General features: G+C 34.3%; 1 protein-coding gene across 2 annotated transcripts in view; it reads left to right on the top strand.

Annotated features, from left to right (window-relative positions):
- Positions 1-25204, top strand: part of LOC129750874 (G-protein coupled receptor dmsr-1) — a 477126-nt gene that overhangs the window by 108895 nt on the left and 343027 nt on the right. For both annotated transcript variants that reach the window (XM_055746001.1, XM_055745999.1), the window contains exon 2: positions 15031-15402. The gene's annotated coding sequence lies outside the window, so the exon portion shown is untranslated. The remainder of the gene's footprint in view (positions 1-15030; positions 15403-25204) is intronic.

The following is a 25204-nucleotide window of genomic DNA, read 5'->3' as shown; positions in this document are numbered from 1 at the left end:
CGATCACCATGTTGTTGTTGCCACAAAATTCTACAAACAGCTCTCCGTTTTCGCTCATCTGTCCTAGGCCATGGTGCCCCATGATGCGCTCAAGGTCCTGGTTATCGGAGCCAATCTTTGCGTTGAAGTCGCCCAAATGGATTTGAATGTCACCCTTCGGAATTCTCTCAACCACGCTGTTCAGTTGACTGTAAAACTGCTCTTTCTCCTGCAAGTAGGCAACGTCAGTTGGCGCATAACACTGGACCATTGTAAGGTTTCTAACCCGTGTTCTAAATCTGGCTACGATTATTCTTTCGTTTATCGGTTCCCATCTAATGAGGGCCGCGTAGGCCTGCGGGCTTAACAGGAAACCAACTCCTCGTTCCCGAGAAGCATGTTCTCCTCGTATGCCAGAGTAAAGCAGGACTTGCCCGGATTGTGTCTTGTGTTCTCCAGTATTAGGCCAACGGACTTCGCTCAGTCCCAGAATTTCAAGCTTGAGACGGCTAGCCTCTCTAGCAAGTTGTTCCAGTTTGCCTTGTTGGGCAAGGGTTAAAACATTCCAAGTTCCAATTCGTGTCCGTGTTTTCATGCTAAAAGTCGTCGCCAAAGTTCCAGGTCGGTCATTTCTTTCGGATTCCGTAACAATTTCAAATCGGGAGCAGTAGGTTGTTAGCCTAAAGTCCCTATCCCGCGATGGGGCTGCCATCTTGGACTTAGCTGGCGGGAGCCGCATTTCATAAATACAGCCGCTTGTTGCAAGACAGACGCTGTTTGAGCCGCCCCTGACCTGGAGAACAGACGCTCGGTTGTTGTTGCACGCCGCCCCTGACCTGGGGAACAGACGCGTGCGGCCACTTTCTCAGTCTGCATGCGACCAAAGCATCCACCGGGGTTGGGTACCCGATCTCCGCTTAGGTTACTCGCACCCCAGCCGGCACCGCGGGGAGGTAGAGATAGGAGTTGTGAATAAGAGGTGATATGACCACTATGGGGTCTCGTGTTGCACATTATCCACCGTTTACCATCCATTTTTATATATAAGATAAAATTCTAGTTTTCTTTTTTAGCTCCATTTTTATATATAAGATAAAATTCTAGTTTTCATTTCGGCAATTAAAATCATATAACAAATAATCAAATATTAAAGACAAACATTTAAAATCAGACCATAAACAGGAAAAATTAAATTAATAATTTATCATCTATAAGTTTTATATTTGAAAGCAACTCGAAAACTTAAACCGTTCACTGTGCAAAGTTCCGATGTTGAAAATTGTAAAAACTCTCAAAATTTACCAGACACACGATTATTTCTGAATCGTTCTGAAAAAAAATCGTCCATTTTCATTAAACATTCCAATTCATAATACACAAAATTTTAACAAACAAAATCCAACACAGAAATTCAAAGGCAGCAGTTCAAGATAAGTCGAATCAACTCAACCAAAAAATGAATTCTATCGGGTAGACGCAACAAATATTTGAAGGTGATTTTCATTTGATGAGCAAAAAATTTAGCCCCTGAGGAAGCTACATTCGAAACGTTAGGTTAGAGTAAAAAAAACAGGAGTAAAAAAAATTCAAAACGTTAAAACTCCAAATATTAACCTAAACAGAAATTTTAAAAGTTAAGTTATTTCAATATCATAATTTCAAAATATTAAACTATCGATTGCAATGTTCAGATTTTTTATCGTCGCGGATCCATTACCTCTCCTGAATCCAGCCTTATTGAAAACTTTCCATGAAGGTCAGTGATACCAGTTGCTCCAGTTGAGCCAGTTGATCATAATAACTCCACTTTACGGTACATACCTTAATGTTCCACATTACATATGCTTAAAGCCATCGCATCAGAATCAGAGAAGCTAGGTGCTGTACAGTTAAATCTCACTCATTCGTTTGTTATGACTTCAGCAGAATTGCAACCAAACGAATAGATGCAATCAATACGAGCAAAGCACCTTCACTGGAAGTCATTTACATGCTTATTTCTCCTGTCAATAGTCACTTCCTGCTGCAAAGAGTTATTACTCCTTCGAGTAGTTTCAAGATCTTGAATTGAAGCAGCTAGTATGTGCCACCGGAGTTGGCATTCGTATTGTTGTGATTTTTAGAAACGTCCTAAGTATACGGTATGGTCTGAATAATTTCGACTTGGATCAAGAGTCAAATTGCGTCAGCCAGTTGATTGGAATTTGAAAATTCATAACAAAGCATCGTCGTCAGTGTCAAAATTCACAAGTTTGGTAATCAAAATTGAGCTTCAAGCTCCTGAATCTTTCTGGAAAATTCTTTCGACAACTTCAAAGACTGAAATTTTTCTTCGAAATAACCCCTCTTGAAGTTGGTTTTCGTCCAGAATCATATACTTTGTATAAGTTTTTTCTCTGATGGTGGTATATTTGTCATAACTGCAATTTTCCCCTTTTTCGAAAAATAATCACGTACAGATTTCGGAATTTTTTTTTGCTACTTGGTAGCTTTCCCTGAAAATTGAATCTTTGCAACCCTTCCATTTCCAGGGCCAGGGTCCATGTTTGATTGTAACCGCACCACAGAAAGTTAAAGGTTGAGCCAAGAAGAATGATTTAAAATACAAAGCTGAATGGCCACTTTCTGTAATCTGATTAAAGGCTTACCTGGGTGTGTTTATTCTCACGAGGAGCGTCTTCTCCGGTGATGGTAGGGTTTGTTTCGTTTGGTTAGGATTTTTTCTGTTTCTTTTGCTACTCATTTTCTTCAAGCAGAAAGTGAAAATGTATTTTCCTCTTCACTGGCCACTGGTATTAAAAATATTTATTTTATTCGTTTGCTCTAAGGATCTCTTCTCGCGTTTCTGAAAAAGAGAAAGTCATAGAAAAAAAAATTGAACCCTTAAGAAAAGAGTAAAAGGTAGAGTGACGGTATTAAGCACAAAAATTCAAAGATTTTGTTCAACAACTAATAATATGGAGCTTTTCATTCCAATAAAAACTGTAAAAGCCCTTGAGCGTTGAAATTTCTTCTTATCCACCCAATTTTATGATGCTCTATTTGCGATATTTAACTGTGTTGCGTTTTTGAGCTAAGCTGTAGCCTGAATTATTTTTAAATTAAATCTTTGTTTTGAATATCTGAACATGCGACAACCTTGAGGAGTAGGCCATGGCTATCTGGCAGCAGACACGTTTCTGTCACTTCGTCGGTAAATTTTTGATATTTAAATACGTCGTCAGTCACGGTGTGCCAAAATACGTTATTAAAAATAAAAAATGACCACCAAAACGGCACTCGACATTCGAAAGATATAGTATTCAGGCATCTATCTTGAAAATTTGGAAATGTTTGATCGGGTTTTTTTTTAAATTAGAGCGATTTTAAATTTTAAGTCAATTTGCATTAGATTTCCAATGGGGTTTTTCGATCTTATGTTCTATGACCATGGATTTTTCTGACTACAGATATTATATGACAATCACCCAGTTCAATGACTTTATAGAATATGCCCGACAACTTTGTGGGAGACCGAAAAAAGGTTTGAGTTGATCCTGAAAAGTTATTGGCAATTTTCTAAAACTTTATTAGACTGATTGAAATTTTAATTTTTTTAAATTCTTTTTCAATTCCGCTTCACTAAAAAGCGAATATCTTTCCAGGCGTAGTTGGAATAGTTTTTGGGTCTTCAACCATTTTTGTCGTGCATTAAATTGTGCTCAGTCGAACAAGGTAAATAGCGTAATATTGGCTTTAAAATAGTCATTTTTGATTACCTTCTTGGATTCAACAATAAAAATAAACGATGTTTTTTATTTAAAATTAAAAATCAACACAGATGACCACTTTTATAATCCACTACAGCTTTTAAAAGATGATCATAGTACAACTTATTGGGGGTTTGATATCGTTTCCACGTTTCTGAAAAATCATGATGAACACTCTCCGAGGCTTGCTCTCCGAATACACTCAGCGATTTTCCGGTGTATTCGCAAAAACCTTTTACATGAAATCGTAGAATGTGTAATTTGGAAGAGTTTGGCAGTTTAAGATTCTCCCACACTGTAGAAAACTCATCAATGAGTGATGTGTACTCGGAATCTAAGTTTTCTTTAAAGCATGCCTTGTAAATCTCCTGGAACAGCTTCAGTGCCTGCGATATCGGTATTTTTCAGTTTTAAGTGTTTTTTTTTATTTATCTATTTTACTTATACCTTTAAATGTTCTTGCACATCAAAATGACCTTCAAGCACATCTGAGGAATCCGTTAGATTATGGCAAGCTTTCCCTGTGAAACCAAACGTTTGTTGGAGATGCCTCACTCCTGCCTTTGCAGTCCATAATTCTGCTAGCTCTGGATTCGTGGCTGCAACTGACTTTTAAATCTCCTGCAACATATCCATCGATGTCTTGCAACTGTAACGCGTTCCAAATTGGGGCAATATTCTCATATTTTTCTTCCAGTTTTGGGGCAAGAGCAAGAATCAAAAGCCTAATAGTTAATTAAATAATTTGACGTTTTTATACTATAAGCCTAATTTTCATAACTATTTCTGAAATACCTTCGAACACCGCCATCCTTGAAACGTTCAGCTTTGGACTGCTGTCCCAGTGAAATCCCCGACAAAGTAATTTTAAAAGAACCACCTCCACCGTCAATTCCAAATTTAAAAAGTTAGTTCTTCATCAGTCATATTTCGCGAGTCTCGAATCTTTTAAATAATTTCTATTTCATTGACGCAGTATATTATAGGTACTTCTTTGACGCTTTCGTTTCCTCCCATATCATCCAACTTCTTGATTTCGAAGAAATCCTTTAATTGCCGGTTATATGAGCCTAACTTTTCTTTAAGATTAGGCTCAAAATTTATACCCATTTTACGGAAGTTTCGTGTAATACTAAGAGTTTTCCTCACGCTTAAGTAATTGTCAACTTTCATTTCGAACACATTCTGGGCAGATACAGGAGCAGTTCGTTTCAAAGAGCTGTGAGCTCGTATGATGACTATTACCCATAGATTTACTATTACATACACATTTGTGCTGAAAATTCTATCCCAAAAAACGATTCAAACTACGCCTGGAAAGCTTTTCGCTTTTTAGTGAAGCGGAATTGAAAAAAAACTTAAGAAACATGGAAAAATTTCAATCAGTCTAATAAAGTTTTAGAAAACTGCCAATAACTTTTCAGGATCAACTCAAATCTTTTTCCGGTCTTCCACAAAGTTGTCGGGCATGAAATTTTCTATAAAGTCATTGAACTGAGTGATTGTCATATAATATCTGTAGTCAGAAAAATCCATGGTCATAGAACATAAGATCGAAAAACCCCATTGGAAATCTAATGCAAATTGACTTAAAATTTAAAATCGCTCTAATTTCAAAAAAAGCCCGATGAAACATTTCCAAATTTTCAGGATAGATGGCTGAATACTATATCTTTCGAATGTCGAGTGCCGTTTTGGTGGTCATTTTTTATTTTTAATAACGTATTTTGGCACACCGTGGCAGTATTTTTATGTAAAAAATAGTGTAGTTGTACTTGAATCGGATGGCCGGATTAGCTAACGTACCAGAAACCAGCCTGAAGTAAGCCAATCCGCCTTCAGTTATACTGTTGCATTGCTTTTGTTTGGAAACTGACTTAGTGAAAAATGAGATTTTAAAGTTGTAACCGGTTGATGAGGACAATCACGAAGGATATCATAATCCAGAAGTCCGAACGGAATAAGCTCTATGTCCCTGCCTACAATCTTTGAACGAAAATCAAATATACAGGCGTAGCCAAAGATGTGTCCCTTAGACAGCGACTTATTTGGTGAGATCCAACTTTTAATAAAATTTGATTCCTTAGCATCTAGTGAAGGTGAGTGTGATTTCAATTACTCTGAATCCTGTATCAAAAAAAATCCACATGAGGCGTTTGGCTGGGAACTCATTGCTTCATTCCTTCCCTTGTTCCAGTATCTTTGGCGGTATTCACCACATGGTTGGCCTGGCCGTAGTAATCTTTGCAATGCATGATTACTTCTAACAGAGATTTCGTTGAAAAGAAGAATGAACGCTTTCATTTTTCAGGATGCATACATATTTTAGCTATGCTGGTAAAAAGAGAAGAACTAAATATGCAACAACATTTGAATTTTTTTTTTACCAATAAATATTCCCGATCATTCCGAACCAAATCCTATGATCCTAACTTACGGTTGCCAGAATTTTTTCAGCAAGTATCAAACAAATCCGGGCAATTTGATATAAAAACCTGGCAAAATCTGAGCATTTGATTTTAAAATTGACGACCATAAATTAAGGCAATATCCGGGCATATTTTGTCGAAACCCAGAAATTACTCTACAAAAATCAAGAAAAAAAATTTAAAAAAATGTGTTTTCATCTTAATTCATAGCCAGATTTCAAATTCTATTTTAGGCTTCCAAAAAACAATTTAAGATTATTATCATGCAACTTTCACAAAAAAATCGTTTTGGAGGCATATATAAAAAAAATTTCATAACAGAATTTGTTTTTTTTTATTTGTTACATAAAGCGAATTAATCCGGGCATTTTCAATGAAATACGGGCAACCAGGCCGGGCCAGACTGTTCCCAAATATAACCGGGAAATTTGGCAACCTTATCCTAAATAACTCACACTCAAAATGAAGATTGAAAACTAAGAGTCATAGTCTCTCATCCTGGAGTACAGAGTCAGAATTTAACGATTTTTCATAAATTAGATATGATTCATGTTATTTGGATATTTAAAAATAAACAAACAAATAACTGAGATAAGAGCTAAGAATTAAGTATCCAAATTAAAAGAATGACAACTCTTAAACTAAATAGTTTTTGTTTTTACTTGTAACCAAATTCAAAATTTTAGTTCTAAAGCTCTAGGAAAACCCACATAAAAAAGGCTTTCTGAATCAAAGGCACCAAAATCACTTCTGGGACAATGAATTCTTAAAATCTTCAATTATGCATCATTACTTTTTCATGAAGGCATCCTGAAAGCCCAGACAAATAAACTCCCTAATCAGACCTTGAATATCAATTCGACACACCCCGCCTTTAATCGCTATATCTCTTTTATTTGAGGCCTTCAGAGCCAAAGGGGTATAAGTGACAAAATGGTCGATTTTGAGTTAATGATGCCAAACAGTTCTTCATATTTCAAATTATATTTGGTGATTTTTTAATATTTTTTGAATTTTATTGACATGCTTTTACGTTCCAAAGCAAAATAAAGTTTTTCGAAAAATATATGTAAAATTGTTGTTGCTATGGCCCTGAGAGGGTGAAATTAGGGGGAACATCAAACCCATCTTGTGACAGATTAGCTTTGACAGTTTGATAGTTAGACAGATGAGAAGAGAAAGGAGAAAAGAAGAAGTAGGAATGTCGGAAAAAAATTAAAAACGTGTTTGATAGATTGCTTGGTGAAAATTATAGTTCTGCTTGAAACTGTATTCTCTCGTGCCAAAGTGCAGCATTTTCTTAGCTGAGTTTGATGCTATTCTAGCAAGGTTCCGATCAGTAGTTTGATTAAACGTAAGTTTAAAATATTTTCCAAATATCAAATACGATTTGCTAATTGAAGAAATGTGTTCCGATTAGGTCGAATTCACTGCCGTGAATTGTCGTTCCCGGATAAATATTGTATTTGCGAAATATCTTGCTTTATATTCTCCATCAGATCGTAAGTAACCTTCTTTGTTATAAAAACGCCAGAAAGTAACTTTATCGTAACTTAACAGGAATCCGAATCCGGAACTGATTGTAGGATCTTCGGCAAACTCGTTTTGATCGGAGTAGAAGACTTATTTGTAAGTAATCTGGTCTCATATTTATTAACAACATTGTAAATTAACAAAAGAATAAATTTTCTAGTTGAGTCACGTCAAATACGGACTACAAAAAGTCTACAATTGTCGAACAAAACCACTTCAAAGCCTGTTTTCTCGAAATAAGCTTCCATGTACTTATAACCCTATAACTCCAAGGGCCTCATTTGTCAATCGATTTGTAAAATATTTACAAAATACCTCGAAATGTAACTCAAATAAATTTTTCAGACAATATTCAGCTCTTAACTTTTCCTATACTCCAAATCTAAAAAAAAAGCAAAACAAAACATGCTTTGGAACAAAAAGTCTATAGATTAACAAAAAAAGGCACATAAAATTCACAAATTTAACGCACTGTCTAAAAAAGCTAAAGTTAGAAGCTATAGTTTGCGTAAGAGGATATATTTTCTTTAATTCCAGTGACCACAAAAATGTAAAAAAAAGTAGTTTAAAAAAATCTATAAAAATGGTTTTTGTCACAGTACCTAGATAGTTAATCATATTTTTGGAATTCTCTGTATTGCTTATGTTATTAAAAACTAGAACCGGAATGAAATTTCCTTTCTGGGTGAATATACATTTATTGCAAAAATTTTGCGTTAATAAACTCTAAATTCAGTGCAAAATGGATTTTTCAATGTTGGAAAATCTGAGAAATTGCGAATAAACAACAGCTACTTTTGAAAATTCGTCAGAAATTTTGTGTTTCGTACTTTACAAATCTAAAGATGCCAAAATTTGTTAAATTACGTAAACTTTGCAATCCACTTTTCAAAATTCATCTGGTGTGACTTGAACAATTCAGATTGATTGATTGAGCAGTAGGGGAGAATGAGGATACTTGATCCCTGGGGATACTTGATTCCTTAGCTATATCTCGAAACTGGAATGTCTTACAAAGATCAAATGTTCTATAAAAATGTGCCAAAATGAGCAAAATAACAATGCTTGTAGTTTAAAATTTTTTAACAAAATAATTGTTTGAGTAATTGAACTTTGTTTGAAAAATTTCACAAAATGTAACTTGAAGATCTTTTTTCATCACTTTAAAATATTCCTCACATGGGAAAATTATGAAAAAAATATTTGCTCCAATGTATCAATCGTTCGAGCGTAAAATGAACTTCATAATGCCATATTTTGAAAGTAACGGAAAACTCTCAACTTTTTTCAGAAAAAGTTTTCTAAAATGTTGATTATGGGTATAATTGATCCCCTAGAGTTGGGTACAATTGATCCCCCTTCCAAACGGCATATTCTTCTTCTGAATTGATCATTATGATTGCTGATTACGAAATTACTAATATTTATCCAAAAGCTAATATTTATCAAACAATTGTCTGAAGAAAAGAGCAAAAATAATTAATTTTCTCTTAATTATAAAAAATAGCGCCTTTAAGTATGCTATGTTCTTAGCGTTGAGACAAAGTTATAGAATTTTCTTCTTATGTCTGCTATAAATTGTTGAATGAGAACAAACATGACCAAAATAGTCAATTAACATTCTATCTTGGGGTTTTGTTTGATTTTTATACAAGGATTAGGGTTTCCTGAATAAAATATCAAGTCTCCTTCAATAGGGGATCAAGTCTCCCCTAACTTCAGAAAAATCGCAATTTTTTTACTCCCACAAAAATGCTTCTAGTTCATCAACGGGTTCAAGTATCGTTCTAATATTTGGAGCATAGAAACTCGAAGTTACAAGCTGTCAGAAAATATCAAAGACGGCGAGTTGCTAAATTTTTCCAAAAAGATATGGTGAAAATAAGAAAAGGGGATCAAGTATCCCCACTCTCCCCTACGGTTTCGATATTACTTTTTTTGTTGCCTTTTTTGTGATCATGATCTTAAAATAATTCAAAAACATATCTCCTTGTGCGCAACGTATGGTTTTTAACTTCAGCTTTTATGGACATTAACTGATTTTTTTTTAGTAGTTGATCTACCGATTTTTCGGAAACATGTTTTTTCAGATTTTTTTATCAGACTTTGAAGTGGAGTAAAGTGAAAATTAAGAATTGTAATATTGTTATTTGGGTTACATTAGGAGATTTCTAAAACTAAATTTTTTTATACAAATCGGTTGAGTAATAAGAGAGACATTGTGGTTTTAGTTAGGAGTCTTTAATTAGTACTTCAAGGACTGTAACGGGTAAAAATTGCTGGAACGTATGAGGTTTTAATAAAAAATTAATAGAAGTAAAATTAATTTCAAGTTGGTTGGCTTAGTTCCTTTTTGAAATAGTTATTATTCACAAAAAATACTTGATGCATAAAAAATCACTTACTAATAAACAATTGTTATTTTCGTTTGAAATTGAAGATCTAGATTTTCATTTGAAAATCATCAAGTTCCCTTTGAAAACCATTTACGTCAACATCATCAGAAACACCGGCCAATTTTCGACTGAAAGCATCAGAAAAAACTTAAAAAAGAAAGTTTTTTCCTTTCATTTGACTGATTTATGTGTTGTGAGTGTGAAAATTGTACTTTTGTGCCCTTTTTGTGACTCAAGTCCCTTACATCGTGCATATAAATCACTTTTGCAACTTTCAATTTCAAAATAAGTATGGGAGAGTGGGGAATCATGGGCCACTTTTTTTCGTTGTTCCATAACTTCTTTATTATAAAAGATAAAATGAAAATAAAAAATGGTTTGGTTTTCTACATTTTCAAGGTATCATAAGGTATTTTTTTTTAATTTTTAATAAGTTATTTTCCCCAAATTCTGACTGTTTGAAAAAAAGCAATATTTTTTGGATTTTGAAAAATGGTGGGGAATCGTGGGCCACCAAATCCAAATTGACCAAATAACATGCAAAGTCTATGAGTTGACCCAAAACTGTGATTTCCTAATTCATTTCGTTATTTTAAAGCAATTTCAGATGATGAAATAAAAAAGAGAGCTGTGTATGATCGCATAGATTCCAAAACCTGACTCGTGAACGTTTTGGCAAAATTTCTTATATAGGATGGACAAAATATTTTTCATAACTCTTCATTTGGCATAAGAAAACTTTACAGATAGGTAAAACGTATTTTAAATTCTGAATTTGTATTAAAACATAAAAATATAGGTGATTCAAGATGTGTGGCCCACGATTCCCCACAAGCTACGATTTGCAAATTGGTTGCGTTTGTGTGACTTATTGATGTTTCATCAAAAAGTCCTTTTCCACGTGAAAGATCATGACAAAACAAAGATCAGAAGCGTATGAGCATATTTATGTTATGCACTTTAGGTTCCCCATCAATGAAATTAGCGGGGTTTTTTTTAATTATGAAAGTAAATTTTTCTAACTTTTTTTAGCTTGATAAATAAAAGATGCATATGATGCGTATTTCAGTCAACAGCATATAGGAATATATGCTCACGCAAAGCGACGACGATGACAGTTGGTTTGAGATTTTTATCTCAACACACATCTGAGATATTAAAAGTGGCCCACGTTTCCTCATGGCCCACGATACCCCACTCTCCCCTACATATAGTTCACCCATGGCAATTGGGCAGTTGTTTATCTTTGTCAGCCAAAATGTTGCTTTTGACACCTTTATTAAGTTATTTGTGTGAATTTTGGTTGCTTGAGTTGGTTACCAAATTTATCTCACGTTCAAATGAAGTAATTCCCAGAGTATATGTAACGAAATTTAAAAAAAAAACCTATTTACCGTAATACGGGGTTAAGATTGATCACTTTGTTTTAGAATTTTTCGATTATGTTTTCTGTTAAGGGGAATGTGGTATGTTTCAAATCTCTAAAACCAGTACTAAACTCCTATGAATATGAAATATGGTTGCAGAATTTTATTAGACTATTTTAAAATTGATTTTAAAATCGATTTAGTTTTTTTTTAGAATTTGATGCTTTGCGGTAACATTTATCAGTCTCTATTTTGACGAAAACAAGTTTTCTTGATCATGATGGATACCAAACATCTTCATAATGTTTACAAATACTAGTTTATCAACTGCTAAAGCAGTTCGGAGCATTAAAGATTTTTAAGAATAAATGAATCAAAATAAAATAAATGCTTAACATATACGTATTTGAGTTTCAGGTAGACAATATTGCTACATAAATTAGAGGGCTAAATTTTTCATCATTAGGTACTACTAAAATTTTTACTACAAAAATGTTATTTTGCCTTTATTCATTTTCCTAGGCCCTCGCATTCCCCTATTATTTTTTCTTTGAAACTTTACAATTTGATTGGGTTCCTATCATTTTGTCCTAGACTGGTTCAATATTCGAGAATGTCCCTATTATTTAAATATCAAAAATTTACCTCAAACTGCAACAGAAGCTATACCAAAACAAAACATTTACCTAGGAAAAAAAATGTTTAACTCTCACATAAATTAACTTGTTTGCTTCTAAACGCTTTGAATTTTCACCAGAAAACGTGTTTGTTTGCGAGCCTTCGAAAAAATAGATATTTGAAGATTTTGATATTACATTCGATATTTAAAAAAACAAACAAGTTTTTTTTTCCAATTTGAAACTTAACTTTTAAGTTTTTAAACAAAGAAAAAAATTGGAGATTTAGACGTAGTTATTGAGTTTCATCTGGAAAAATTTCATGTTGATCAAAGTTACCCCGTTTTATGGTACTAGGTTTTAAAAGTTGAATCGTAAATGAGAAGTTTCATAAGCATTGTTGAATGTTAAAAAGTTATGGCATGGTAATGGTAACGCATTAGGACTCAGTCTGCGATAGAACCTCGAAAAGTGGCTCCATAGAGTATTTTTTTCCAGTTTTATTATCTATGAACGGTTGCCTTTTTTTAACAGGATTATCGGTGGAAATTAAGACATATTTCATAAATATTTGAAAAAATTAAATTAAAAACCTGTTTTTGTTTACAAAATTGATGAACAATAGATGGTTGCACTCCGTTTTGAAGAGAGCAGAAACACAAGTCTCAGTCTCAACATTAGTTTTACGTTGTTTTGGATAAAATTCTTAACCTTTGCCACAAATTTGAAATATACGTAAATACCTATGTCTTCTGTATCTTAGTTTTTATCACAAAAACTGTTAATGGTCAAGTTTAAAATGAATAAAGAAAACGCAGGATACTTGAATGTAGCTTTCTGTAGCTGGAGATACTGACTTATCACTGCTTCAAAGTTTTTCAAAATAGCTTTTGAAATATACTGGACTGAAAGGTTGATTCTCGATCCATGAAAGTATCTTACTAACAATTCTTCCTTCATCCACCATTGACTTTGTTGATTATCCCATCTCCATTCTATTGGCCTTTGCGCAAAATGTTACAAATATAATTCTTTGAATTTTGCGTTTCAGGTTCTACAGGTGAATGTGAGTTGTTAGCTAAGGCAACCTAGATATCCACGAATTTAACCCTAACTGCTGTCATTGTGTTTGTTTATTAATTCAGAAGTCCACCAGTTTTGCCCGAGGTGTGAACCTCAAGCAGGCGGTTCCAGCCCGTAGAAGTTGTCAAGCAACCTACAATAGTCTCATATCTTAACTGAGAAAAGAGGCAGCTAAAAGTCAACCAGCAGCTGATTAGGAATAAAATTATGCTGGATTTTATTTATTGTAAATTTTGAATGTTAAAAAAATAATTGTAATTTTTTCAAGTCGGTTAGTTGATTTTTTTTTTAATTTTGATGAATATCTTTAGACGTCTGATGATGGGTGAAACAAAGTATCCCGAAACGTCATGTGAAAATAAATTTGCTGTTTTACTCACCGAGAAGTATCAATAAAAGCAAAAAAAAAGTGTAACGACAAGAGGAGATTTGATTATTTTCATAGGCTAAGCTAAACTAAGCTAAAGAAAGTGCTCGAACTTCCATTATTATAAGAGTAGGTGAGGCTACAAATTTTTGTGTTCAAAAGTTGACAACGCAATTTTCTGCGTTATGTTCTGAGTGCAATTGAGATAGCACCACGTAAAGGTGGCTCCAGAGAGTAAGTTTTTAAAGAAAAGTGAACCTGGTAGGTATACGATCGTATCAAACTCTTATGGACATAAATAACTTGAAGATCGAGTTTCACATATTATGTGAAATTGTCATTTTCATCCAATTTCACCATTGCAATGCGTATGAAATCATTGTCTCTGAAGCGTATTTTAGTATTCAAAACTATAGTTTTTATGCGAAATCTCCTATAATTTTCAACCGCGATCTATTCAAAGTTTAATTAAACGAAAGTAAACATTTCGAAATAGGAACTCATATTTAGAATTCAATATACTTCATCATAAGTCAAAATTGCAATCACAGTCATTTGCTTCCAGTGGGCACAACGAGACGTCCTTCTGCAAATACAATACACAAAGCTTGTGTTACTCTCTCTCTTTTTACAACATCCTGTGCGGAACAGGCAAAGCATTATTGCATTGAAGAGGCTGTTTGCAAACGACATCGGACATCGTAGGACATCTATTGTACGCATTCCGGCATGGCGGCCTGAGTCAGGAGTCAAGGTTCTTCTCTTTTTGTAAACCATCTCCATCCCTCTTCTGGTTCCTCCATTTCTCCTCCATGTTGTTTGAATGTATCCTACCTTACTAGAATTTGTCAGCAAGAGGCTGATGGGGATTGAAATTCTAGTATTTCTCGATTGGAAACGCTTGACATAACAACAGCAAAGAATTGCAGGTTACAGTATCAAAGGTGAAGCCTATCCTATAAAGCGGATATTTTATGAAATCGCTGCAATTGTGTGTGGGCAGAAGAGCTATGAATGAAAGGCAAATTATTTCCGGATCAAGAGTTTCGGATGATTGTTGTTAAGAAATTTATGGACGATTGGCAGATAACTTCGACCTCCTGAGAAGACTTCAAGGTAACTTTAGATGAGATTTTCTCGACAATTCATCGTAATTTTTTCTCAAACACCCTCTATGGTTCATTGAAATTTGAAAAAAAAAATCAATTTTCAAAATCCAATATTCACTCAATTTGGTTTCAAAGTACTTCATGAGTTAACTCGAAATGGAACCCGACTCTATTGGACCCACAGGAAAACGGGCTACCAATTCCATTTAATCTTGAATCCGACCCAGAAGCGCCAAGAATTTTCCAACGATCAGCCCGAGCTCATACATCTTCTCGGAAAACCAACCTAGACGCAATCCCCCTCGAACATAAATGTGTAAAGCGTTATCAATTACCCAATCTCGTACACAATAAAGGTACACAAATGCTCACGTGTTTGTTATTGTTATCTTTTCTTACAGGAAGTGGAAGCAACTCCCAAGAGAGACATTCGCCCAACAACTTCCGTGTTCCCGGAGGAGCAAATTGAGGTTTTAAGAAGCAGCAGATCTGGTCGGTTCGGCTGCCCATAAGTTTTTTTTTCTGTTGCAAAGAAGAATCCGGGCGTGTGCAAGCTGTTGTTATTTTTTTCACTCCTTCGGGTAGAAAAAAATTGTTGTGTGTGAGTGTGGGATAAAATCCGATATGAGAAAAGTAATGTGTTCCACCAAAGTGCAGAGCATAAACTGAGGCAGGTGCCGCAGCTGCGGTTAAACACTTTTTACAATTTTATTTTCGATAAAACACCCACAAGAGAAAATTGGTCTTCACAACAGCTGCTGGTTGAAAAAAAGGTAAGTTCATTTATTTAATGTCAGCATTTCATACACTAGACAAAGTTCAAGATCAAATTAATCCGTATATGTAGCCTGAAGCCGCAAGGAAATCGATTTTATTTATTATTTACTGTCCACTCCCAATAAATAGAAGGAAAAAAAAATCTCATTTCTTGTGTTCTGTTAACTCTGGATATTTTGATGGGCTGTTAAAACGGGAGACTTTAATCGTTTACTCCTATTCTGATTCTTCTGAAGGTTAATTAATAATTTAAGTAGTTCTACGACAAAACTATTCCTAAAATTGTTTATTGTTTATTGTTTATAAAAAAAAAACCATCTGACGTAAATGTCTTAATGGTTTACTTAATCTAGGTCTATCTTGACATACATTCAAAGTTTTCTTATTAATTAGTTCTTAATTGGTCACTTATGCTGGATTCGATCAAGCGTTTAAAGGTTTCAGTTGAGACATTAAAGTCAAAGAGAGCATAATTGCGTAAGAAGCTTACTTTTGCAGAACGCAGAGGGTCATTGCTACCATAGCGCGTATTTCTTGATTCCAGTGATAGCCAGTCACGATTTTGCAGGGTTCTTTCTGGAGCATAAATATGACAGCGCGAAAGTATCCAAGAGCAATCGATTTCGTTTTTGAGAATTTTCGCCACAAACAGTGATTGGCTAATATCATGGCGATTCGACAGCGTGTGGAGGCCAAGCAAAGCGCAGCGTTGTGTATAAGGTGGCAGATTTCGAGGATTATCTCACGGTAGATCACGCAGAGCATAACGTACGAATTTTCGTTGAACCGCTTCAAAACGCGCCACCCATGTAGTTTCGAATGGCCACCACACCAGATTTGCAGATTCTAATATTGAACGAACCAGGCAGCAATACAGAGCTCGTAGACAAACAGGATCTGTAAATTCTTTACTCAGACGTATGACAAACCCCAGCATTCGATTGACCTTTTCAAGTGTAGCAGAGAAGTGTTCCTTGAATGTCATATGACTATCCAAAACAACGCCAAGGTCCTTAATTTGATTAACACGATGTAGAAGTTCGCCCTGGATATAATAGTCGTACAAAAATGGAAGTTTCTTGCGTCCAAATGTTATGATACAGCACTTAGAAACGCTTAAGGCCAGTAGGTTGACAGCACACCAGTTCACTACTGTATCGAGGAATTGCTGAAGTATCTGACAATCTGCCAAACTGTTAACGTTCAGAAAAATTTTCAAATCATCCGCGTACATAAGTACTCCGCATCCAAAAAGCAGCATATTAATATCATTGCAGAACAGGGTGAACAATAAAGGGCCCAAATTACTTCCTTGTGGTACTCCTGAAGTCGGAATGAAATCTGAAGATTCAGATGTTCCGATTTTAACAGCAAGACGACGATTTGTTAAATAGCTTCTGATCCACGCACAAAATCTCTCAGATAATCCCAGGCGTTCTAGCTTTAAAAGTAAAATTAAGTGATTAACTGAGTCAAACGCCGCAGTGATGTCCGTGTAAATTGCGTCGACTTGTTTGCCACAATCCATGTTAGATATGCAAAATGATGTGAACACTGCCAAGTTAGATGTTACCGAACGTTTCGGGAAAAAACCGTGTTGATTGTCCGAAATCCAGTTCCTGCAGGCTGCAAACATAACATCGTTGACAATCCTCTCTAGGACCTTCGAGCAGGCAGCTAGTGATGTGACACCACGATAATTGCGAACCTCTTGCTTATCACCCTTTTTGAAGACTGGGCTCATGAAAGATCTTTTCCAGGTGGCAGGGAACCGATGTTGTTGTAAGGACTGATTAAAAATATAAGTCAGGGGCTTAACAAGTATAGTGCAACACTTTTTCAACACGCACGCAGGTATTCCATCTTGCCCGGCTGAGGTAGAGTACTTTAAGTTTTTGATAGCCTCGAAAACCATATCCTCTCTAACACTCCAAATCACTAGCAACTAAAAGTCACACATGTAATTAAATGAAGGCTTTGAAAGTTACATATTGGCTGACGAAGGGAAACAACTGCCAAATTCCCTTTAGTGAATTATATGAATTCATTAAGGAACTTGAAAGTTGCAAAACTGATTTATATGTACGTTGTAAGGGACTTAAGTCTCATGAAGGGCACAAAAGTACTCAAAACGGGATTTTCTATGTCACAAAAAGAGCATTGAAGTGCTTTCTTTCTGGCTGGATGACTGTCTGATTTGACGGGTGTGCTTGCAGGTATGGAACAAAATCATATCACCACTTCGAATTTTAGTTTCAGTTAGAACGTTGGTGGTCAAATCGTGGCCCGCGAAGCTTTAATAAGTTTCAATGTTATGACAAAAGAATAATACTTATAAAACGGAGCAAGATCATAGTGTTTGTTAACTTCTTATAAATTAAAAATAAAAAAAAATCTTCGAATTTATTTCAAATTTTAACTCTTTAGAATTTGTATTGGACTGGGGGAGGAAGACTGAATAAAAAAAAATCTTTTAAACGTCAAATTTCTCTCATCAATCTACCGACCAGTGCGAAGGTTCAAAATTTTACTTTCTTATTAAGTGAATTTCAATAAAAGAATTTTAGATGCTGCAAAGCACTTGTTTTGCATAATAAAATGATTTAATTAGGTTTTGTTTTGCTCTCACAAATTCTTGCATGAACAGGGGTATTGAGTCGCTCAAATTTCGTTAAAGTTTTTGAAGCTGACTAATAATAATTGTTTGATTAATGGTTGTTCTAAAAACAGGTTGAATAACAGATTTAGATTTTGGGTAGCTCCCAGGCACCGAACAACATTTTTATATAATTCAAAGTTTATATTTACGACAGAGTTGATAGACCTATTTCTGAATAATCTAGCTGTTGAATTCGATTTCGATGTTTACTTTTGAATCTGCAACAATTTACTCATAAGACCTAAATTTAGCACCTAAACAACTGAGTTACATGACCCACTACACGAAACTGATAATCTAAAGTTTAAATTTGAACGTCTTCCTCCCCCAGGTATCGGATAATTTTGTAGCTTTGGAGGTAGTAAATCTTGACTTAAAAATCCGTGTGATCGATTCAACGTATAAATTCATTCAAAAGCTTTAATTAAAAGCCAAACATCGCCAAAATGTCAAATTACGCTGAGTTTCGGACTTGATATTGGAATTTGAAACAGATTTTAAGATATTAGAAAGCATCGAGTGGTTTTTTTTTTTTCATTTATAACACAAATTTCTGTTAACGTAAGCTTATTGCCAGACTTATTACAAATGGGACACTACAAAATGTGCTGTGATACCCAGTTTAAGAAAAAATATCATCATTTTGGTTTAGAAGAGCTTTATAAAGTATCCTGCATTTTATAAACTTGGTTTGTTGATGAAAGGTTGCTAGCGTATCGAGAAAACCGGGAATTCTGGGAAAAAGTGGCATTTCTTCACCAGGAAATCGGAAAAACTGGGAATTTCAGCAAAACCGGGTAAATTGAATTTTTTTGGAGTTTTTCCTGCAAATTTGAAAAATATATCCTACTAAGAATGAAAGAAATATTTGGGCTCAATTAAATGAAATTATTACAAAGGTTTTTTAAAAGCTTAGAAATATTTTTCATCAGCATTTACTGCGTTTAATAGCAGACGTGGGAATTTAATCAAGCTAAGCTAAAAATTTACTGCATTTAATAGCAGACGTGGGAATGAATTGATTTGAACGAATTTCAGCTTAAAATCATCCAGTCTTAACTTTTCCTTTAGAACCCATGGGAACATTTACACATCTTACTTACGCAGACTTCTATCCTGCGTAGTTTTTAAGATTATTATATTGTACAAAAATTGAAAATTCAAATATTAAACAAATATTGTAAATAGGAATTTTTAAATCGTCGGATTTTTTTATAAAACTTTCTTGTTTTGGATTATATTCAATTATTGTAGTTATAAGCCAACACAATTTATGGAAAAAGTTTTAATTCACTTGATACTTTTTAGTACAGCTCTTAAAAAACTTTTGGAAGCCAAAATTTTTACTTTTGCCATGATTTCATATTAAAAACTAATATAATATAAACCAGGAAAATCATCATTTTTAACCGAAAAAATACTGGTAAAATTAGAAATTTCAAAAGGGGAAATTGCTGTGCGTGTGGACCATTCGCAACTTCATATCAACTCATCGGAAAAACACATCCGGTACCACTGTGTTCGATGTAAACTCTTGGGCTCGAAATAAAGGACATCGCCTTAGAAAGCAACTGACTTGCTGACTGAGCTATATCACAAGCCACTACTCTGGATATTGTTTTTTCAAATGAGTATAGCAATTATTGGTTCAGCATAATAACATCATTTTTATTTGAATAACACAACTGATCGATTTTAAAGCCGTTATGTTGGGTCCTATAAAATTTATGGCTCATCAAATAAAAAAACAAGCTTGAAATTTTTAATTTGTGCCCATACTATTTTGATAATTTCAATCAAACATTGTTTATTAAGATCTGACAGATTTCTTTTTTGATATTTAAAATATTTCTTGTGTGTACAAATTACAGCACTAAATAAAAACTGTTTTTATTTAATTTTTTCTGCATATCATCCTTATACCATGACCAGAGTCAATTGCTTTCAAACTGTGGAATATTTTTACAATTGTAAATGGGTTTTTTTTTCTAAATTTGACAAACCTAATTAAATTTGTTGAAAACATAGGTACTTTAAAAGTATTGAAGGAAAAAAATGGCTGACAAGAGTTTTTAGGCCCGCAGACATATTCCATTTCTAAAATTTGGCCCGCCACCTGAAAATGTTGGCCACCCATGAGTTAGAACAACAACCAGACGTGGTTTTGTGTTAGTGTGTTCGATTGTCACCACGAAGGTTAGGGTTCGATCCCCAAGCTGGGCCAGTTTGATTACTAGATTGATCATTCTAATGCGATATATTTAGGAAATGTAGGAAAGAAGCAATAGAGTAGCAGTTTGAACAAATCTCGCCAAACCGTAATTTGTCGAGTTTGGAATCCGACAATTTTAAGTTCAAGAAAAGATTTACAGTCGTGACTATAAATTAAATGATCCAAAAAAATATGTTGCAACAAGTGTCAGAAAATTGGCTTGCATGCTGCGGAATTTTGTCTTTTAGCACTTTGATATTTCATTTTACGACATTTTAAATTGAAACTTTTTTTAATTGTAAATTCCGAATCCGAAGCCATACGACAGGTGTTTACTACTAACGATAATCAACAGAATTAGCAAAATAAAAATTCTTAACCACTTATATCCGTTGCTTTATTACTGAACACTTTGTTTGTTACAAAATTTCGTTCGTCATTACAATTTTTATGCTGATATGAAATATTCTTCAGCAAAAAAAACATATTTCAGACTAATATTTTTTCTGTGTTACTTGTTTTACTAAATCCTCAACTCCACATTCAGAAGGGTTTCGATAAATTGCACAATGCAACAAAATAAACATTTTCCGAGATGCAAAAAAATCGAGAGCTAATTTTGATTGATTTAGTTGTTGTAAGGGGCCGTTCACTAATTACGTAAACACGATTTTGGAAATTTTCAACCCTCCCTCCCCCCCTGGTTAGACAAAGTAAGATTTCTACCTGAAAATCATAAAAATCTTTAAAAAAAAATCATTCTATACTACTAGAATTGGGTGGGGCTAAAATGCTTAACGACAATCACGCTAGAAGCTGAATAGAAGGTCATGAAGACTTGTTTTGGAACTTGAAAGAATCAATAAGAGCTTAAATTTTGAGCAACATAGAACGTACTTCAGATCAATGATGCGGCTCAGTTGGTTGCTTGAGATAAATTTTAACAAAATACTGAATTTCACGAAAAAAAATGGTTGAACAATCTCTGGAAAACTGTTTTCCATATATTGCATAGTTTGGAAGCAAATTTGGAGCCAATTGGATCTGAAAATTAAAGAGGTGGCCTCTTTTCTTCTTCTTGTTCTGTTTACCAATCGACTGAGTATCAAATCGATGCCAGCGAAAAGGTGGCTCCAGAGAGTTTTTATATTCTGGTCAACTAGCACCATCATTATCAATGGTATCTCAAGAATGGTGTTGTTATTAAATCATGAAAAAAACTATCAATTGTATAAACACGAGCTATTGAGATAATGTTTGATGGAATTGATGCTCAGTGTTATATAAGTTCCCAGTTGGCCAGTATTACCACAACAGATCAGGTAACCCAACAAAGAAAATAAAATTGATGTTGACTACAAGTTAGCTCTGCTTTATCTTCAATCGATAGTTTCCGAGATATGTTCTACAAAATTATATTCAGATAAAACAGATACAGGTTTTTATTTGATCAGTGTGAAGAACCCTACCATTCAGATGAACTATTTCGTCTTTAATTATGCTTATTGAGTTATTCATCAATTACACTAGTTTATAGCATTTTTGAACTAAGTAAACTGAAGATCATTTTTCATGTGAAACCGGGCGCTGAATCCAAAAATGAATCCAAAAAAATATGGAATTTTGGAAAAATAAAAAAAATACTTGTACTTAGAATAAAATATCTGGAACTGCAGAACAGCATTTAGAAATCTCTTTTTTGCATATAAAAGGTGATTAAATTTTTACGAAAAATCAACAGTAATGTTGATATTAGTGACTTGATGATAGAAAAAATAACTAAAAAATATTGGCTTTTAATTTCAATCATTTAATTTCAATCTTTAATTTCAGATATTTATCAAAATCGGTTGAAAATTGAAATATTATTGTAACTTTACCATAACACTTATTTTTGCATTTTTTAATAACTTAACGAAGTATACTAATCAAAGTATAGGAAGAATTAAACATGGTACATCTTACTCGCTTCAAGTCAAAATTAATTATTAGCATACTAGGAGTTCACATGCCAAATTTCAGTTAGATCTGACCATGAGGAGGGGTTGCTTGAGGCTAAAACGTGAACGAGATTTTATGATATTATGGAGGAACAAAAATACTGATTTTTCATCTATAACTTTTTTCTTCACTAGCCAATTGCTTTGTTGATTGATTTTCTTAAAGCCTAAGTTGAGACAAATATTTCACCTCAAGACTGTAATACGATTGAACTGTAAACAAAAAAGTTATTGCGATTCAAAGATTGTATCCAAAGATTGTCTAAAACTTTGTCTGAAACAAAATTTTCGCAAAAAAAAGCATTTTTATCATTTTTCTATCATAAAGTCACTAATATCAACAAAACTGTTGATCATACGCGAAACTGGAGTTCAGATGATCGATAGAAAATTTAATCACCTCTTATATGCAAAAAGAGATTTCAAATGACTGTTTTGCAGTCTAAGGTATTTTAATCAAAGTTCAAGTACTTTTTTTTACTTTTCCAAATTTTCATATTTGGAACATAACTCAAAAACTGTTTCACTGAGATTTTTTTGAAATTCATTTTCGGATTTCGCGTCCAATTTCAAATTAAAAATAGAGTTCAGTCAATGAAGGTAACGATTTTTTTTTAGATTTTGTAAATTTGTGTTATCATTAATCGATGTACTTTAAAAAATAAAATTGATAACAATTTTGATGAATTTCACTTTCTGTTTGATAATCGGTTTATTAGTGGAATACACTTGTTTTGTTCATAACTTAGTAGAATACAACGTTTGTCAGAAACAAATTTGGTGAAGTTTATTTCCGCTTGAACAAAAAGAAATCTAATGAACGCTGTAACCTTTCGGATTTATTTTTATTCCCTCACCTAGTTCGGCTCCACTTTGGAATGGTTGTACTTGACGGAAGGTCTGAATCGGAAAAGTGCACCTGAGAGTCCTCCAGATGAAGTGGCTCGATAATTGCTTCGTGATATAGTAACACCGTAAAATGTAATGCCACTTTTCAGTGTTATTCCAGCGTTCTTGAGAAATTGCACTGAATTTCAGCGTATTTGTTTAAAATGATACACAAAACACTTGAAGGCCCAACGTCTTTTTCACTTTTTGGAAGGGCCATGATCGGCATAACATTAATTTGATTCTTTTTTTTTTTTTAAATATCGTTGCATCCATCAAAAGAAGGCCCAGAGACAAGCCAAAGGTTCTTGCTGAAATGACGGATATGAAATTTCAAGCTGTTGTTTATTGTTAAAAATGTTTCAGTGAACCAGCGAATTCTACTTCGTATTTCGTGCTTTTACTTTTTCAGGATACTAAATCTACTATTTTCGTCAAAGAAAAATCTTAAAGCAGCCTCTACGAGTAGCTTGATGATGTTAATCAAATTGCAATCTCAATACAATTCCCGGTACCTCCGTTACCAAGAAAAATCAATCCAAGGCGGCTGCTGCCGTTGGCTTGGCTAAGTCAGAAAAGACGAGCTTATTTTACCCGTTCTAGCGTGAAGGAATCCGATACCATTTCGAAGTGGGGCAAATGTGTATGTGTGTGCTCCTTATTTCGGATCAGAAAAAGATTTTCTCAGCACTTTTCTCGGGACTCGGTAATTCACACGAAGCGGATAATTGTAATTTGATTTATCTTCATAGATTAGCACCCTTATTTCGGTCTGCTGAAGCAACTGGAGATGGTCATATCCTAATTTACGTACCCGCTTGTAATCTTTCTGTACCGTTGGCTCGGATGAATGTCATTTCGATTGCTTCTTTTTATTTCAATTCTGTTGATTTTTGGATGGTATTTTTTCAAGCATCATGTGAGTAGGGAAAATTCTTTTTTCGCCATTTCAGCTTCCGAATTGCATGTTAGTTGGTTTTGAAATTAGACACTTTCATAATGCCATAAATTTTTAAAATTACAAACTCGAGTTGAGGAAACTTAAATTCGTAAATATTTGATTAAGAATATGTAATTTTTTTGTTTATGCTTATGCTTATGCTTATGCTTATGATACGTACACAGCCAGATCTTGTCAGCATCCCGGTGAGTAGTAAAAGTACATTTACTACCCATCTTAACTTGGCCGGGCCCACTGTGCAGTATTGGACGCAGAGACAACTGGAACACAGGGAGGAAGAAACGTGGACAACAGTACCATACGTTTCCATGACTATAAGTGAGATTTTAACGTTGGGAGCACATATGCTAAATTTCTGTGCTCCATGATGGTGGTACGTGTGACTTCGTCCTTCTGTGGATGGAAATGATATTTTTCTGTACAGAAATCCAAAACCCCTTGGTATAATTGATGATTTTACAAATTTCCTTATTTCCATTATTTAAAAATGTACGATTGCAGTATTGAATTTGCTTCAATGTTAATAAAAATTTAGAGTTTCGGATTTCGATGCCCTATCATCTCTGGTCTTTGACCTTGGATATAGCGCCTTTGCTCGCTCTTGAAAAGAAACATTGAAAGAACAAAAAAATATAATTAGTGTAAGCATCCCCCCCTCCCCTCTAACAAAATAGGACACCAATCTGTCTCAATAGTACAGAATGAAAAAAATGAACACAGTTCCAGTCCCACAATGAAGAAGGCTAAAATTCAAACTCCAATGAATTAAAATAAATATAGAAAGAATATACTTAGCTTTCCAGCCGTTTCCGTAACCTTTTCCCGACAAATCTAAGACAATTTAATCGAAGCAATCCTTTTCCATTTCTGCGCATTTTTCTAGCTCTCAGATTTAACAGCCAATGTTATCCGTTATATCACCATCAACTAGGTATTTCCCTTTCCCTCTCACTTGCACACCATTACCACTGTAGTTCGAAATGCTGTTTTTTCCTAATTTGAAATATTGCGCACTTTCTCCAACCGAAATAGGTCACTTTTAAATTTCCCAATTCACCAATGATAATTTTCAAACTCC

Source organism: Uranotaenia lowii, chromosome 3 (genome assembly GCF_029784155.1).
Source record: "Uranotaenia lowii strain MFRU-FL chromosome 3, ASM2978415v1, whole genome shotgun sequence".
Lineage (NCBI taxonomy): Eukaryota > Metazoa > Arthropoda > Insecta > Diptera > Culicidae > Uranotaenia > Uranotaenia lowii.
This window is presented reverse-complemented; position numbering and strand designations above follow the sequence as displayed.